At 47.3% G+C, this 16,824-nt stretch overlaps 1 protein-coding gene across 3 annotated transcripts in view; it reads left to right on the top strand.

Moving 5' to 3' along the window:
- Positions 1-16,824, top strand: part of VWA7 (von Willebrand factor A domain containing 7) — a 149,809-nt gene that overhangs the window by 7,726 nt on the left and 125,259 nt on the right. The gene's annotated exons all lie outside the window — the stretch shown is intronic.

The following is a 16,824-nucleotide window of genomic DNA, read 5'->3' as shown; positions in this document are numbered from 1 at the left end:
CACTTACCTGAGTGTGATATATATTACAGGTTGTATGGGACTACTACATTCACTTTATATGGACTTTTATATGGATTTTGCTGTTTTATTGTTTATGATTGGATGGTATTTTTTTCAGATTAATTGATGATTGTTGATTACATACATTGGTTATTGTTCACAGATAAATTATTGAATTGCATTTATATACATACATTTTTCACTTCATGCTTGCAGCTATAATTATTCACACACAGATAATCACATACACATTTTTTTTAGCTTAATGTTGTGGTCAAATTGCACAAGAGTCTTGTCACCATTTAGTTTTAGATGGACTTTAAAGGATAAGCTTGACTTTTACTAAAAATAATAAATGGATATATTTTTGCAGGTCAAAAAAAAAAATGCATTTATTCTTCTTTTTTTTTTTTACCGGAGTCTGCAAAGTATCATCCATGATCAGAAGATTGTGGGTGCAAATTCATACTGCACAGTCTCCTTCCAGCTTTCAGTCTGTACCTCTGTCAGCTTGCAAGCTGGAGGGACTGTGAATGGACTATGAGCATGTTATCAGTATGCTTCAAATACTCAGCAGAGGTTCTCCACAGATTAAGGAATACTAACACAACATTGCTATCTTCCTTACAAAAAATCCTTCAAAAAGAACAACTACTAAAGACCGGACGACAAGCAACCATCATACACAGGAAGATATCTACTCAACCACAACAATTATCTTGCGCCTTGATCAACACCAGGTCTGCAGTCAAACACAGACTGGAAGTACACAACTTCATCACCGAGAACAACTTAGATTGCCTCTTCATCACCGAAAGCTGGCTAACCCCTGACTGCAACACCATCCTCACCGAATTGGTGCCGAAGAACTACAGGATCCTAACCGAGCACCAGAAAGGTAAAAAAGGAGGAGGCCTAGCAGTGATCTTTAAATCTCACCTGGTGCTCACCAAACCATCTTCGCAGAACCCAGTGCCTTTTATGGAGACCCTGAAGCTACATCTTCAAACAACACCCCATGACACCACTCATATTCTACTATGCTACAGACCGCCGGGACCAAAGTCCAATCTTCTTTCACCACTCACGGAATTCATCCCAATACACACCCTAAAATTTAATAATTTCCTGGCACTCAGAGATTTTAACCTCTGGGCAAACGAGTCCCAAGACCCCATCGCGACCGCCTGCATCAATCTACTGGAAGAACTGGGTCTCCAGCAACTGATAAAGACTCCCACACATGGGTCAGGACACACCCTGGACCTCATCTTTAAACAAAACATTGACATCAACATACTCGACAACATGACATTATCATGGATGGGCCATCAAATTCAAAATCTCCTCCAACACCACCCACGAAAAACGGAAACCTTCAACAACAACGCATTGGACCAGATCACAGAAAAAACTGTACTCCGAATCCTTCAAAACCACTTTATCCAATAAGATAACTACATTGAACTTAAGCCATTCTGCGGAGCAAACACTCAACTCCCTGAATTACTACAATTGGCAGACTCAGCCCCAAAACGCAGGACTCTCATCAGGAAAAAAAACTTGGGATGGTTTAATGGCTCCCTCTCTCTACTAAAGCAAGAACACAAGAATAGTGATGGCCGAACGGTTCGCCCGGCGGTCGTTTCGCGGCGAATTTCCGACTTTCGCCGTCCGCGGGTTCGAACGCCTTTTTCCGTCGTTCGCCCCGGCGGACTTACGTGTTTAATGTATACAAGAACTTTAACCTTTCGTGACACGTTTATCATGTGTTACAGGACAACCAATTGAGACATGACAGCTCATGGACACTTGGACATTCCCCCTAACCTATAAATACACCCGATCCGGTGGCCATTTTACATTCTTTCTTCTGTCACTGTAGGGAAAGGATCCTGTGTGGAGTAGGGACAGAGAAAACGCTAGCTATTTGGTACACAAAAGTTCTTTTCAGGACTGGTATAGGTGTTAGGTCAGCAGCCTGAGTTTCTTTTGTCAGTTTAGATAAAGGGACAGAGCGCTGTATGCTGCTATTTTAGGGACAGCTCAGCCAGATTAGTCTTTCTTCATCATCATCATCATCATCATCATTAGCTGTTACTATCAGGTCCACAAAAGAGCTGTTCCAGCTAATCGTTCCAGCCTACTCTTTTTTGCCAATTTGTATAGGGACAGGCAGGAAGCAGTGTGTCAGGCAGTGAGGATAATTTTAAAGACTTGCTGTTACTATTAGTTCCACAAAGGTTCTTTTCAGGACTGGTATCAGTGGTACGGTAATAGGCTTGTACACGTATAATATTCTTTCTTCCAAATATAGAAAGAATATTATACTTGACTGCTGCCCTTCTGCTGCAGTCTGCTAATCATTCACAACTCACTTGTTCCACAAAGCTCTTTATCAGGACTGGTAACTTGGTCTGTCTAGGGTGCTACGGTACATAGGCTTGGGTGCGGTACAGTCTGCTGTTCTGTAAGGACCGCTATCGGTCCACAATACATAGGGTTGCCGTGCACTACTGCTGACCGCTGCCCTATACTGCAGCAGTCCTTCATTGGTATAGGGACTGACGTACAGTCTGCTAATCACTAACACACAACCTGCTTGGTCCACAAAAGTTCTTATAAGGACTGGTAACTTGGTATAGGGTGCTACGGTACATAGGCCTGAGTGCGTTACAGTCTGCTGTTCTGTAAGGACCGCTATCGGTCCACAATACATAGGGTTGCCGTGCACTACTGCTGACCGCTGCCCTATACTGCAGCAGTCCTTCAGCGGTATAGGGACTGACGCACAGTCTGCTAAACACTAACACACAACCTGCTTGGTCCACAAAAGTTTTTATAAGGACTGGTAACTTGGTATAGGGTGCTACGGTACATAGGCCTGAGTGCAGTACAGTCTGCTGTTCTGTAAGGACCGCTATCGGTCCACAATACATAGGGTTGCCGTGCACTACTGCTGACCGCTGCCCTATACTGCAGCAGTCCTTCATTGGTATAGGGACTGACGTACAGTCTGCTAATCACTAACACACAACCTGCTTGGTCCACAAAAGTTCTTATAAGGACTGGTAACTTGGTATAGGGTGCTACGGTACATAGGCCTGAGTGCGTTACAGTCTGCTGTTCTGTAAGGACCGCTATCGGTCCACAATACATAGGGTTGCCGTGCACTACTGCTGACCGCTGCCCTATACTGCAGCAGTCCTTCATTGGTATAGGGACTGACGTACAGTCTGCTAATCACTAACACACAACCTGCTTGTTCCACAAAAGTTCTTATAAGGACTGGTAACTTGGTATAGGGTGCTACGGTACATAGGCCTGAGTGCGTTACAGTCTGCTGTTCTGTAAGGACCGCTATCGGTCCACAATACATAGGGTTGCCGTGCACTACTGCTGACCGCTGCCCTATACTGCAGCAGTCCTTCATTGGTATAGGGACTGACGTACAGTCTGCTAATCACTAACACACAACCTGCTTGGTCCACAAAAGTTCTTATAAGGACTGGTAACTTGGTATAGGGTGCTACGGTACATAGGCCTGAGTGCGTTACAGTCTGCTGTTCTGTAAGGACCGCTATCGGTCCACAATACATAGGGTTGCCGTGCACTACTGCTGACCGCTGCCCTATACTGCAGCAGTCCTTCAGCGGTATAGGGACTGACGCACAGTCTGCTAAACACTAACACACAACCTGCTTGGTCCACAAAAGTTTTTATAAGGACTGGTAACTTGGTATAGGGTGCTACGGTACATAGGCCTGAGTGCGTTACAGTCTGCTGTTCTGTAAGGACCGCTATCGGTCCACAATACATAGGGTTGCCGTGCACTACTGCTGACCGCTGCCCTATACTGCAGCAGTCCTTCATTGGTATAGGGACTGACGTACAGTCTGCTAATCACTAACACACAACCTGCTTGGTCCACAAAAGTTCTTATAAGGACTGGTAACTTGGTATAGGGTGCTACGGTACATAGGCCTGAGTGCAGTACAGTCTGCTGTTCTGTAAGGACCGCTATCGGTCCACAATACATAGGGTTGCCGTGCACTACTGCTGACCGCTGCCCTATACTGCAGCAGTCCTTCAGCGGTATAGGGACTGACGCACAGTCTGCTAAACACTAACACACAACCTGCTTGGTCCACAAAAGTTTTTATAAGGACTGGTAACTTGGTATAGGGTGCTACGGTACATAGGCCTGAGTGCAGTACAGTCTGCTGTTCTGTAAGGACCGCTATCGGTCCACAATACATAGGGTTGCCGTGCACTACTGCTGACCGCTGCCCTATACTGCAGCAGTCCTTCATTGGTATAGGGACTGACGTACAGTCTGCTAATCACTAACACACAACCTGCTTGTTCCACAAAAGTTCTTATAAGGACTGGTAACTTGGTATAGGGTGCTACGGTACATAGGCTTGAGTGCGGTACAGTCTGCTGTTCTGTAAGGACCGCTATCGGTCCACAATAGATAGGGTTGACGTGCACCACTGCTGACCGCTGCCCTATACTGCAGCAGTCCTTCAGCGGTATAGGGACTGACGCACAGTCTGCTAAACACTAACACACAACCTGCTTGGTCCACAAAAGTTTTTATAAGGACTGGTAACTTGGTATAGGGTGCTACGGTACATAGGCCTGAGTGCGTTACAGTCTGCTGTTCTGTAAGGACCGCTATCGGTCCACAATACATAGGGTTGCCGTGCACTACTGCTGACCGCTGCCCTATACTGCAGCAGTCCTTCATTGGTATAGGGACTGACGTACAGTCTGCTAATCACTAACACACAACCTGCTTGGTCCACAAAAGTTCTTATAAGGACTGGTAACTTGGTATAGGGTGCTACGGTACATAGGCCTGAGTGCGTTACAGTCTGCTGTTCTGTAAGGACCGCTATCGGTCCACAATACATAGGGTTGCCGTGCACTACTGCTGACCGCTGCCCTATACTGCAGCAGTCCTTCAGCGGTATAGGGACTGACGCACAGTCTGCTAAACACTAACACACAACCTGCTTGGTCCACAAAAGTTCTTATAAGGACTGGTAACTTGGTATAGGGTGCTACGGTACATAGGCTTGAGTGCGGTACAGTCTGCTGTTCTGTAAGGACCGCTATCGGTCCACAATAGATAGGGTTGACGTGCACCACTGCTGACCGCTGCCCTATACTGCAGCAGTCCTTCAGCGGTATAGGGACTGACGTACAGTCTGCTAAACACTAATACACAACCTGCTTGGTCCACAAAAGTTCTTATAAGGACTGGTAACTTGGTATAGGGTGCTACGGTACATAGGCTTGAGTGCGGTACAGTCTGCTGTTCTGTAAGGACCGCTATAGGTCCACAATAGATAGGGTTGACGTGCACCACTGCTGACCGCTCACCTATACTGCAGCAGTCCTTCAGCGGTATAGGGACTAAGAGTTTTGTCACAGGGTCATTTAAAAAATGACATGCAGAGGAAGAGGCAGGCCCTTCCGCAGGGGTGGTAGGGGTAGGGCAGGAGCAACAGGCTTGAGCCAAAGTGGGAAGTTGCAGAAGGTGCGTTCAATTACTTTAAAGGATGCACCAGACTTGGTTGAGTGGCTCGCTCAGCCTTACTCTTCTGCACCCTCCTCATCCTCTCGATCTGCACCCTCTTCTTCACTCTCTGCTATGTGCACCCCCAAAGACACTACCACCAACAACACGACCACCACCACCACCACCACATACCTTCCGCTTGAGTCACTGGAATTATTTTCCGATCCATATCAAGAGGACATTTCTGATGCGCAGCCACTCTTGGTATTGGATCAGGAAGAGGAGGTAGCAACAAGCGCTACTCAGCAGTCTGACGCCAGTACCCAGATCAGCCCAAGGAGGAGGTTGGTCCCCGGTGTTGCTGCCTACTCTACTTATAGCGGTGGGGAAGGTGACGTTGATGATGACGTGTCTAGTGATGTCACGTGGGTGCCCACAAGAGAGGAAGAGGAGGGGAGTTCAGAGGGAGATATGGACCAGCAGATAGGGAGGAGAAGCAGCAATGACTTACATTGCACAGCAGGGACAAAGCAGACTGCAAATGTATCAGGAGCGAGTCATCGACCATGTACGGTCACATCTGGCGCTCCCAGGACACCGGCACATGGCTCCGCAGTGTGGGCTTTTTTTAACGTGTCCGCTGCTGACAATAGCGTTGCCATCTGCAATCTTTGCAGTCAACGCGTTAGTCGCGGTAAGCCCAATACTCACCTAGGGACGACCGCCTTAAGAAGGCACATGAGCAGCCATCACCGAGCCCAGTGGGAGCAACGGAACACACAAAGCCACACTGCAGGCTCTCACCGTCCAGCCTCGTCTTCTACTTCTCCTTCTCCTCTCTCCTCACAATTGTCCTCCACTCCACCTTCCATCACGCCAAGCTCACATTTTTCTGCAAAAAGGCAGGCTTCCGTGGGCCTAATGTTTGAGCGTAAAAAAATGATGACGCCGGATAACCCTCTTGCCCAACGGTTGGCGGCTGGCTTGTCAGAACTCATAGCCCGCCAACTACTGCCATATAAACTGGTGGACTCGGAGGCCTTTCGCAAATTTGTGGCCATTGGAACACCACAATGGAAGGTCCCAGGAAGGAAGTATTTCTCAGAGAAGGGCATCCCAGAGCTATATGGCCATGTTCAGCGGCAAGTGAATGTATCTCTGGCACACAGTGTCGGTGCCAAGATACATCTGACCACAGACACGTGGTCTAGCAAACACGGGCAGGGAAGGTATATCAGTTTTACTGCCCACTGGGTGAACCTTCTGACGGCCGTCAAGCATGTAACCCGTGGCACCCGTGTAGATTTGGTTTTACCGCCACGGATTGCATGCAGGCCTGACTCTTCTTCTCCTCCTCCTACTCCATCCTCCTCCCTCTCCTCCTCAGCTGCCTCCTCCTTTTCCGCTGCTAGCGTCTCTTCCACTGCACCGCCCAAGCTCCCCAGAACCTATTCCACATGCCAGGTGAGACGTTGCCATGCCGTGCTGCGTCTGTTGTGCCTGGAAGCAAAGAGCCACACTGGCCCGGCACTCCTTTCAGCTTTGCGTTCACAGGCAGATGAGTGGCTAACACCGCTCAATTTGACAGTTGGTAAAGTGGTGTGTGACAACGGTGCCAATCTGCTTAGCGCATTGAAACAGGGCAAAATCACGCACGTGCCGTGCATGGCACACGTCTTAAACTTGGTCGTGCAGCGATTCCTTGTCAAATACCCTGGGGTCCAGGACATCTTGCGGCAGGCAAGGAAAATCTCGGCCCATTTCAGAAGATCTTACACGGCCATGGCTCGCCTTGCTGACATTCAGCGGCGACACCATCTGCCGGTCAGACGTCTTATTTGCGATTGCCCGACGCGATGGAACTCAACCTTCTATATGCTTGATAGGCTGCTCCAGCAGAAACGTGCAGTTAACGTCTACCTGTATGAACTCTGCGAAAGAAACGGTTCTGGGGAGCTGGGTTTTTTTTCACCGCGCCAGTGGCTGCTCATGCGCGACACATGCAGACTTCTGCGGCCATTTGAGGAGATCACCAAACTGGTCAGTCGCAGCCATGGCGCCATCAGTGACATGGTACCTTATGCCTTCTTTCTGGAGCGTGCATTGCGTCGTGTCATTGATCAGGCTGTGGAGGAGCAGGAGCGGGAAGATGAGGAAGTCGCAATGCTGGATGAATTCCCAGGGGGGGCTACTCTATCTGAGACAAGTCAACAACAGGAGTCTGATGAGGAGTCAGAGGAGGATGGTGCCGGGGCGGATGAGCAGGAGCAAGAAGAGCATGCTTTAAACCTTTCTGGGATCCCTGTTGTGCGAGGATGGGGAGAGGAGAATGAAGAGGACGACATTATCCTGGATGATGAGCAGGAGCCAGGCCACCACACCGCTTCCACTTTAGTGCAAATGGGGGCCTTCATGCTCCAGTGTTTTAATAGGGACCCCCGTATAAAAAGCATGAGGGTCAAGGACCAGTACTGGGTGGCAACGTACTTAGACCCCCGGTACAAACACAAAATGGCGGAAATGTTACCGCCGTCGCAGAGGGCTGTCAGAATGCAGCACTTCCAGGCCTTGCTTCGAGAAATGCTGCATTCTGCTTTTGCGTGCGCTGGCAGAGGAGCAATTCCCACTCCCAGAGAAGGATTTGCGGGTACCAATCCAACAGCGCCTGCAAGAAGAGGCCGGTTTGAAGATGTGTTGGTGACTTCGGATATGAGGTCATTCTTTCAGCCGACCCATCGACAGGTGTCATCCGGATCCAGCATCAGGGAACGCCTAGACCGTCAGGTGTCCGACTACATTGGGTTAACGGCCGATGTGGACGCTCTGAGGAGTGATGAACCCCTAGACTACTGGGTGGGCAGGCTTGACCTCTGGCCAGAGCTTGCCCAATTTGCAATCGAACTGTTGGCTTGCCCCTCATCCAGTGTCCTGTCCGAAAGGACGTTCAGCGCAGCAGGGGGGATTGTGACCGATAAGCGTACTCGCCTAGCTCACCACAGTGTTAACTACCTCACATTTCTAAAAATGAATGAGGCATGGATCTCGGAGGAATTCAACACATGTGATCAGTAGACCATGTATATGTCTATAAACAATTTTTGGAATCAAGCACACAGACCTTCTTAATTCATTTGGCTCACTTCCCTGACCCAAAAAAGCACACCGTACTATATGCCCCTACCCTCCTCTTTGAAGAGGTTGAGCGGTGTCATATTTCTACTGGGGCTGCTTATTATGAGGGGTTCCCACCATCCCTGTGCTGTGCTGACTTCCTCCTGGGTGTTCTTATTATGAGGGGCTCCCACCATCCCTGTGCTGTGCTGACTTCCTCCTGGGGGTTCTTATTATGAGGGGATCACACCATCCCTGTGCTGTGCTGACTTCCTCCTGGGGCTGCTTACGGTGCTGCTGTCAGCGCTGTATGTCACGGAGCTGCTGTCAGCGCTGTATGTCACGGAGCTGCTGTCAGCGCTGTATGTCACGGAGCTGCTGTCAGCGCTGTATGTCACGGAGCTGCTGTCAGCGCTGTATGTCACGGAGCTGCTGTCAGCGCTGTATGTCACGGAGCTGCTGTCAGCGCTGTATGTCACGGAGCTGCTGTCAGCGCTGTATGTCACGGAGCTGCTGTCAGCGCTGTATGTCACGGAGCTGCTGTCAGCGCTGTATGTCACGGAGCTGCTGTCAGCGCTGTATGTCACGGTGCTGCTGTCAGCGCTGTATGTCACGGAGCTGCTGTCAGCGCTGTATGTCACGGAGCTGCTGTCAGTGCTGTATGTCACGGAGCTGCTGTCAGCGCTGTATGTCACGGAGCTGCTGTCAGCGCTGTATGTCACGGAGCTGCTGTCAGCGCTGTATGTCACGGTGCTGCTGTCAGCGCTGTATGTCACGGAGCTGCTGTCAGCGCTGTATGTCACGGAGCTGCTGTCAGCGCTGTATGTCACGGAGCTGCTGTCAGCGCTGTATGTCACGGAGCTGCTGTCAGCGCTGTATGTCACGGAGCTGCTGTCAGCGCTGTATGTCACGGTGCTGATGTCAGTGCTCTGTATTACGGTGCTGCTGTCAGTGCTCTGTATCTCCTGCACCCTCTTGTTTGCCTACCCTGGTCCCTGACCTTCCCTCTCCTCCATTGCCTTCATTAGCTCCATAGTCCTGAATTGTCAGAACAATTTCCCAAATAAAAAAAAAATGCTTGTAGTTATCGATCCCAAATTCACCTCATACATGTATTATGCTATTGTCCAGGTGGTGGGACTACGTGCTACCCCCTAATAATTACCCCGTGGCCGCAAATTCGACCTAAAGGTTTGCGAAATTCGCCTCCCATTGAAGTCAATGGAGCCCGCGGCGAACGGTCGTTTTCGCGAACGTTTGTGTCCGTTCGCGTTTCGCGTTCGCGAAACGTCCCGTCGGAAGTTCGTCCATCACTACACAAGAACGCAGAAGAGCTGAAAGAACGTGGAGAAGAAATCCCACCAAGGAAAACCACGCAAACTACAAAGGACTCACAGAGAATTATCACAAAGCAATCTTCAAAGCTAAAAAGGATCATTTCTCATATATGATTTCAGCGGCCTTAAACCGCCCTCGGGAACTGTTTAAAATAGTCAGTCAATCAATGAACCCTGTATGTCTAGAGCCCCCAGCAAACGAATCCCAGGATTACTGCAACAAACTATCAGATTTTTTCATCGATAAAGTCAAAACCATCAATAAAACAATTTTTCAGAAGAAAACAGCCAACCTCAGCCATCACAAACAAAAAGATGATACCTACACCAATATTCCACAACCGCCGGAGAAAGAATGTTCCGACATCGTGTGTCCCACTATAACGCACCTCATAAACCATTGGCCATTCCATTGGCCATTCCAAGAAGGGATCGTTCCTAGCTCCTTCAAACAAGTCATCATCAAACCCCTGCTAAAGAAACCTAACCTCGACCCTCAGGACCCAAACAACCGTAGGCCAATTACAAGCCTTAACACCATTTCCAAGATCATGGAGAAAGCTGTAGTACAACAGTTACAACTCCACCTGGATACACACAAACTCCTGGACCCGCTGCAATCAGGCTTCCACCCAGGCCATGGAACAGAAACGGCTCTCCTCAAGATATGGGATGACGCTCTCGAAGCAGCGAACGACGGAGAGTCATGTCTCCTGGTACTGTTAGACCTAAGCGCAGCGTTTGATACAGTAGACCACATCACTCTACTTGTCCGCCTCACAGAAGTAGCAGGAGTCAAAGGCTCAGATCTCCAATGGTTCACGTCGTTCCTAGGAAATCGTTCACAGACAGTGAAACTAGGAGAATTCTACTCTGAATCCCAGGCAGTCGCCTGCGGAGTCCCTCAAGGATCACCCTTGTCACCAGTCCTCTTCAACATTTACATCCGTCCACTCCTCCAAATTATCAGATATTCAGACCTTTGCTTCCACTCGTACGCTGATGATGCGCAACTTTATTTCCGTATCACTGGACAAAGAGATCACCACCAACAACTAGAAAATTGCCTCAATTTAATAGAAGACTGGATGACCACCAACTCCCTCAAACTCAACGAATCTTATCCTACACCCCAACCATAATTCCCCAACTAAAACCTCCTGGACACCACCCGCCATCTTTGGGCAGACCATCCCCCCAAAGACCAAGGCCAAGAGTCTCGGGGTCTTTTTGGACTCACAAATGTCAATGGATGCTCAAATAGGAGCAGTAGTCAGTGGTTCTCACCATCTGCTACACCTACTACGCAGACTCATCCCTTTTATCCCAAAGAATGACAAAGCAGTGGTAGTTGGAACAGTCATTAATTCACGACTGGACTACGCAGACTCGCTTTACATAGGATTACCACAATATCAACTTGCACAATTACAACTTATCCAAAACACGGCGGCAAGGCTAATAACGAGAAAAAAACCCTGGGAATCCATCTCCCCCACCCTGAGGGACCTACATTGGCTAACCGTAAAGAACCGGATCACATTCAAAACTAGGGGTGCAACGGATCAAAAAACTCCTGGATCGGATCGTTCTTCGGATCAGAGTCACGGATCGGATAATTTTTCAGATCAGCAAATAATAATTTAATTTGCAAAAACCTGTGAATGTGAAACTTCCACAACCATATAGTCCCCACTGTAATATCCACAATCTCCCCCACTGTAATATTGGCTGAGCATGGCTGGGTACGGCTGAGCATGGCTGGGTACGGCTGAGCATGGCTGAGTATTGCAGAGTATGGCTGGGTATTGCAGAGTATGGTTGGGTACGGCTGGGCATGGCTGGGTATTGCAGGGCAGGGCTGGGTATCGCAGAGTATGGCTGATGGCTGGGTATCGCAGAGTATGGCTGGGTATCGCAGAGTATTGGCAGGCAGGGTATTGCTGAGTATTGCTAGAGTATTGGCAGGATATTGCAGAGTATTGGCAGGCAGGGTATTGCTGAGTACTGCTAGAGTATTGGCAGGGTATTGCAGAGTATTGGCAGGCAGGTTATTGTAGAGTATTGGCAGGCAGGGTATTGCTGAATATCGCAGAGTATTGGCAGGGTATCGCAGAGTATTGGCAGGGTATCACAGAGTATTGCTAGAGTATTGCTAGAGTATTGTTAGGGTATTGCTAGGGTATTGGCAGGGTATTGCTAGAGTATTGCTAGAGTATGGAAGGATGGCTGCTTCCATCTCTGGATCTCTCCCCTTCACTGTACAGATTAGTACAGAGAGGGGAGAGAGGAACCAGCATCATGACATGACGCCGGTTTGTTTACAAGTGAACGCTCCGTCGGAGCGATCACAGTGTAAACAGCCTGGGTGTAGAAATATGGCTGCTGCTTCGGAGCTAGGCCGAAGCCGCGGCCTTTCCTAAGGCCGAGACTGCGGAGTGCTCCGCGGTCTTGGCATGTGCCGATCCAAGCGGGGTGACCCATTCGGATAAGGGATCAGTGACGATCCGTTGCACCTCTATTCAAAACTGTCTCCCTCACCCACAAATGCGTGCATAGAAATGCTCCTCAATACCTAATTGAGAAAATAAATCATTACACACCAAACCGCAGTCTTCGATCGGCCAACAAAAACCTCCTCCTCGTGCCCAAATCCCGCTACAAATCTAAGGGGGATCGGAGATTTGCTGTCCAAGGACCTCGGCTATGGAATGCTCTACCAACCAACATCCGCCAGGAAGGAAACCACCTGGCCTTTTCGGAAAAAACTTGAGACCTTCCTCTTCTAGAGGATGGACAACCTAGCTCCTCACAGCCTTGAAGCAATTCGGTTTGCGTTGTGCGCTATACAAATATTTCATTCATTCATTCATTCATTCATACTTGCCGCCTGTTCAAACTACAAGTCAATTTCTTGTGGTGACAGCTTTCTTATTCACAGATTCCTGTGAATTAGTAATGCGGCTATGTGGGCAGAGTCCTACACAGCCATGCTGTTCTCAAAATGTGACAGCAGTGTGGGAAGAGAATCCTCTGCCCAATGTCTTTATTCAACCTTACCAACTATGAAACTATATAACATTTTATAGAAACAATTAAACTAAAATGTTACAGAATATCATCATTACAGGTGTTAACCACATACAGTTACCAAATTATTATATTTTTTGCAGTTATTGTTCTTTAAAATAATATCATTTTATATGTAAAAGGACTGCCTTGTTTATTTCTCTCTGCATTCTTTTTTACAATTTCAACCAAATGCATTAAAAAATAATATTTTTCTGTGTTGATCAGATTTACATATCCCTTTTATTGCTTGTAGCTTTTATACTATTTTTTTAATTCCCTATTTAAAAAAAGGGAATAAAATAGCCTTAGTTAAATTTGCAGTCATATATTATTGGTAGGGTTGTGGTGAGAGAAGAGATGAAAATGTCATTTATATAGTGTGTCATGAGTCTCAGAGGATCTATTAATGGTTATTTAAATGACTGATGTTGGCTTCACAAAGGAAGCATAGTGGTTAGATTATGCAATATTACATGCAATATTGATTTGGCACTTGTCTACGTGAATGTGACAATTGTGGATGCTTTACGTGCTGTGTTTTGGCTATGTGTATTTGTTATGTGTATACACTATGAATAAAAGGTACTGCTATAGACTTTAAAAACAACCAAAACTGCTAAAAAATAAAGTGATAACACCTTAAAAATGCATGAAAAAGCTGCAACCATTAGCTAGTGACCGCTACACTCTTATGCCGCGTACACATGACCGGACTTTACGTCACAAAAGGTCAGACAGAATCATTTCATCCGATAATCTGATATTCCGATCGTGTGTGGGCTTCAGCTGACTTTTTTTTCAGAAAGTCTGACGGACCTAGAAATAGAACATGTTTTAAATCTTTCTGATGGATTCAATTTGTATCGGGAAAACTGTTCGTCTGTATGCTAGTCCGGACCAAATACGATGCAAGGGCAGCTATTGGCTACTGGCTATTGAACTTCCTTTTCTAGTCCCGTTATACGTCATCGCAATCGAAACGAACGGACTTTGGTGTGATTGTGTGTAGGCAAGTCCGTTCGGTCAGAACTCCGTCGGAAACTCTGTCGGAAAGACTGACAGCGTTTATTCTGACGGAAAGTCCAGTCATGTGTACGCAGCATAACACAAATAATGAAAAATAAACAATGGTGCGCTAAATTATTAAATTTAGCAAGCCATTGTTTATTTTTCATGAAATGCACTGTCACTTTCTTCTTAGGTGGTGAGAAAATTAGGATCTAACTTAAAGTGGAGTTCCACTCAAAAGTAGAATTTCCGCTTATCTGATTTCTCCTTCCCTCCTTTCGGGGGGAGCAAATACCTGTTTATTACAGGTACCCTGTCCCCACTTCCGGGAGACCGGGCCAAGGCGAATTGCATCAGGCACTTGGCCCCCCCTCCTCCTCCTTCCCCTTCAGCCGTCCCAGTGAGAGAGTGGGTTCCCTTACCCGCAATAGCAGCAGCACCCGACCAGCCAATGGAAACATCAGCTGCGGTGTTGACATCGCTGGACTCTAGGACAGGTAAGTGCCTTGAAAAAGTATTCATACCCCTTACAACCAAAAACTCAAATGTATTTTATTGGGATTATTTTGTGATAGACCAACACAACGTTTCACATAATTGTGAAGTGGAAGGAAAAGGTTTTCAAATAAATATTTGAAAAATGTGGCTTGCATTTGTATTCAGCCCCCTTGAGTCAATACTTTGTAGAACCACCTTTCACTACAATTATAGCTGCAAGTCTTTTTGGGGATGTCTCTACCAGCTTTGTACATCCAGAGAGTGACATTTTTGCCCATTCTTGTTTAGAAAATAGCTCAAGCTCTGTCAGATTGGATGGAGAGCATCTGTGAACAGCAATTTTCAACTCTTGCCACAGATTCTGAATTGGATTTAGGTCTGACTGGGCCATTCTAACAAATGAATATGCTTTGATCTAAACCATTCTATTGTAGATCTGGCTGTATGTTTAGGGTTGTTGCCCTGCTGGAAAGTGAACCTCCACCCAGGCCCCCAGTCTAAAGTCTTTTGCAGACTCTAACAGGTTTTTGCTAAGATTGCCCTGTATTTGGCTCCATCCATCAACTCTGACCAACTTTCCTGTGCCTGCTAAAGAAAAGGATCCCCACAACTTGAGTCTGCCACCGCCATGTTTCATGGTGGGAATGGTGTGTTCAGGGTGATGTGTAGTGTTAGTTTTCAGCCACACATAGCGTCTTGCTTTAAGGCCAAAAAGTTAAATTTTGGTCTCATCTGACCAGAGCACCTTCTTCCACATGTTTGCAGTGTCCCCCACATGGCTTCTTGCAAACATAACTTTTTATGGCTTTCTTTCGACACTGGCTTTCTTATTGCCACTCTTCCATAAAGGCCAAATTTGTGGAGTGCACAACTAATAGGTGTCCTGTGGCCAGATTCTCCCACCTGAGCTGTGGATCTCTGCAGTTTCTCCAGAGTTGGCTGCTTCTCTGATTAATGCTCTCCTTGACCGGCCTGTCAGTTTAGATGGACAGCCATGTCTTTGCAGAGATTTGCAGTTGTGCCATACTCTCCATTTTCAGATGATGGATTGAACAGTGCTCCGTGAGATGTTCAAAGCTTGGGATATTTTTTTATAACCTAAACCTGCTTTAAACTTCCACAACTTTATCCCTGACCTGTCTGGTGTGTTTCCTCATGATGTTGTTTGTTCACTAAGGTTCTCTAACAAATCTCTGAGAGCTTCACAGAACAGCTGTATTTATACTGAGAGTAAATTACACACAGGTGGACTCTATTTACTGATTAGGTGACATCTGAAGGCAATTGCTTCCAATAGACTTTAGGTATCGGAGGAAAGGGGGTGAATACAAAATGCACACCACGCAATACAGATATTTATTTGAAAAACATTTTGAAAACCATTTATCATTTTCCGTCCACTTCACAATAATTAAAGCAGCAGGGAGTATTTTTTTTAAGCACCTGATTAGAGCCATAGGCTCTAATATGCTTCAAAAATGTGGACTCGGAGCCCACCCAGATGTGCTAGAAAAGCAAATGAATATTTGCTTTTCTAACACTGAACTGCCTCTCTGCCAATCAGGTAGTTTGGGTCTGATACCCATTACCTGGCTGGCTGAAAGGACAGACGCTGCTATTGGACGCCTAGCAGGAAGCAAGAAGAGACACACGGAGGATACAGCTCGCCGCTGAGTGACCCGCCACCAAGATGGGGTTCGTGCCAGTCAGACAACAGGCGGGCGGGGGTTACAGTGGCTGCATTTGATAGGGGACAATGGCAGCATTTTATGGGCACAATGGAGGTATTTGAAGGGCACAATGTTGGCATTTTATGGGCACAGTGGCAGCAATTGATGGGCAGAGTGACAGCATTTTATGGGCACAGTTGCCACATTTGATGGCGCAGTGGCTGCAATTAATGGGCACAGTGGCTGCATTTGATGGGCACAGTGGCTGCAATTGATGACACAGTGGCTGCATTTGATGGGCACGGTGGCTGTATTTTATGGACACAGTGGCGCAATTTCATGAGCCCAGTAGCCGCATTTGATGGCACAGTGACTGCAATTGATGGGCAAAGTGGCAGCATTTGATGGGCACAGTGGATGCAATTGATGGCACAGTGGCTGTATTTGATGGGCACATTGGCTGCAGTTGATGGACACAGTGGTTGCATTTGATGGCACAGTGGCTGCAATTGATGGGCACAGTGGCTGCAATTGATGGGCACAATAGCTGCATTTGATGGTACAGTGGCGGCAACTGATGGCACAGTGGCTGCATCTG

The sequence above is a fragment of the Lithobates pipiens genome, unplaced genomic scaffold (assembly GCF_037356315.1).
Source record: "Lithobates pipiens isolate NorthernLeopardFrog02 unplaced genomic scaffold, aLitPip1_a1.2 Scaffold_1, whole genome shotgun sequence".
NCBI classification, from domain to species: domain Eukaryota; kingdom Metazoa; phylum Chordata; class Amphibia; order Anura; family Ranidae; genus Lithobates; species Lithobates pipiens.
This window is presented reverse-complemented; position numbering and strand designations above follow the sequence as displayed.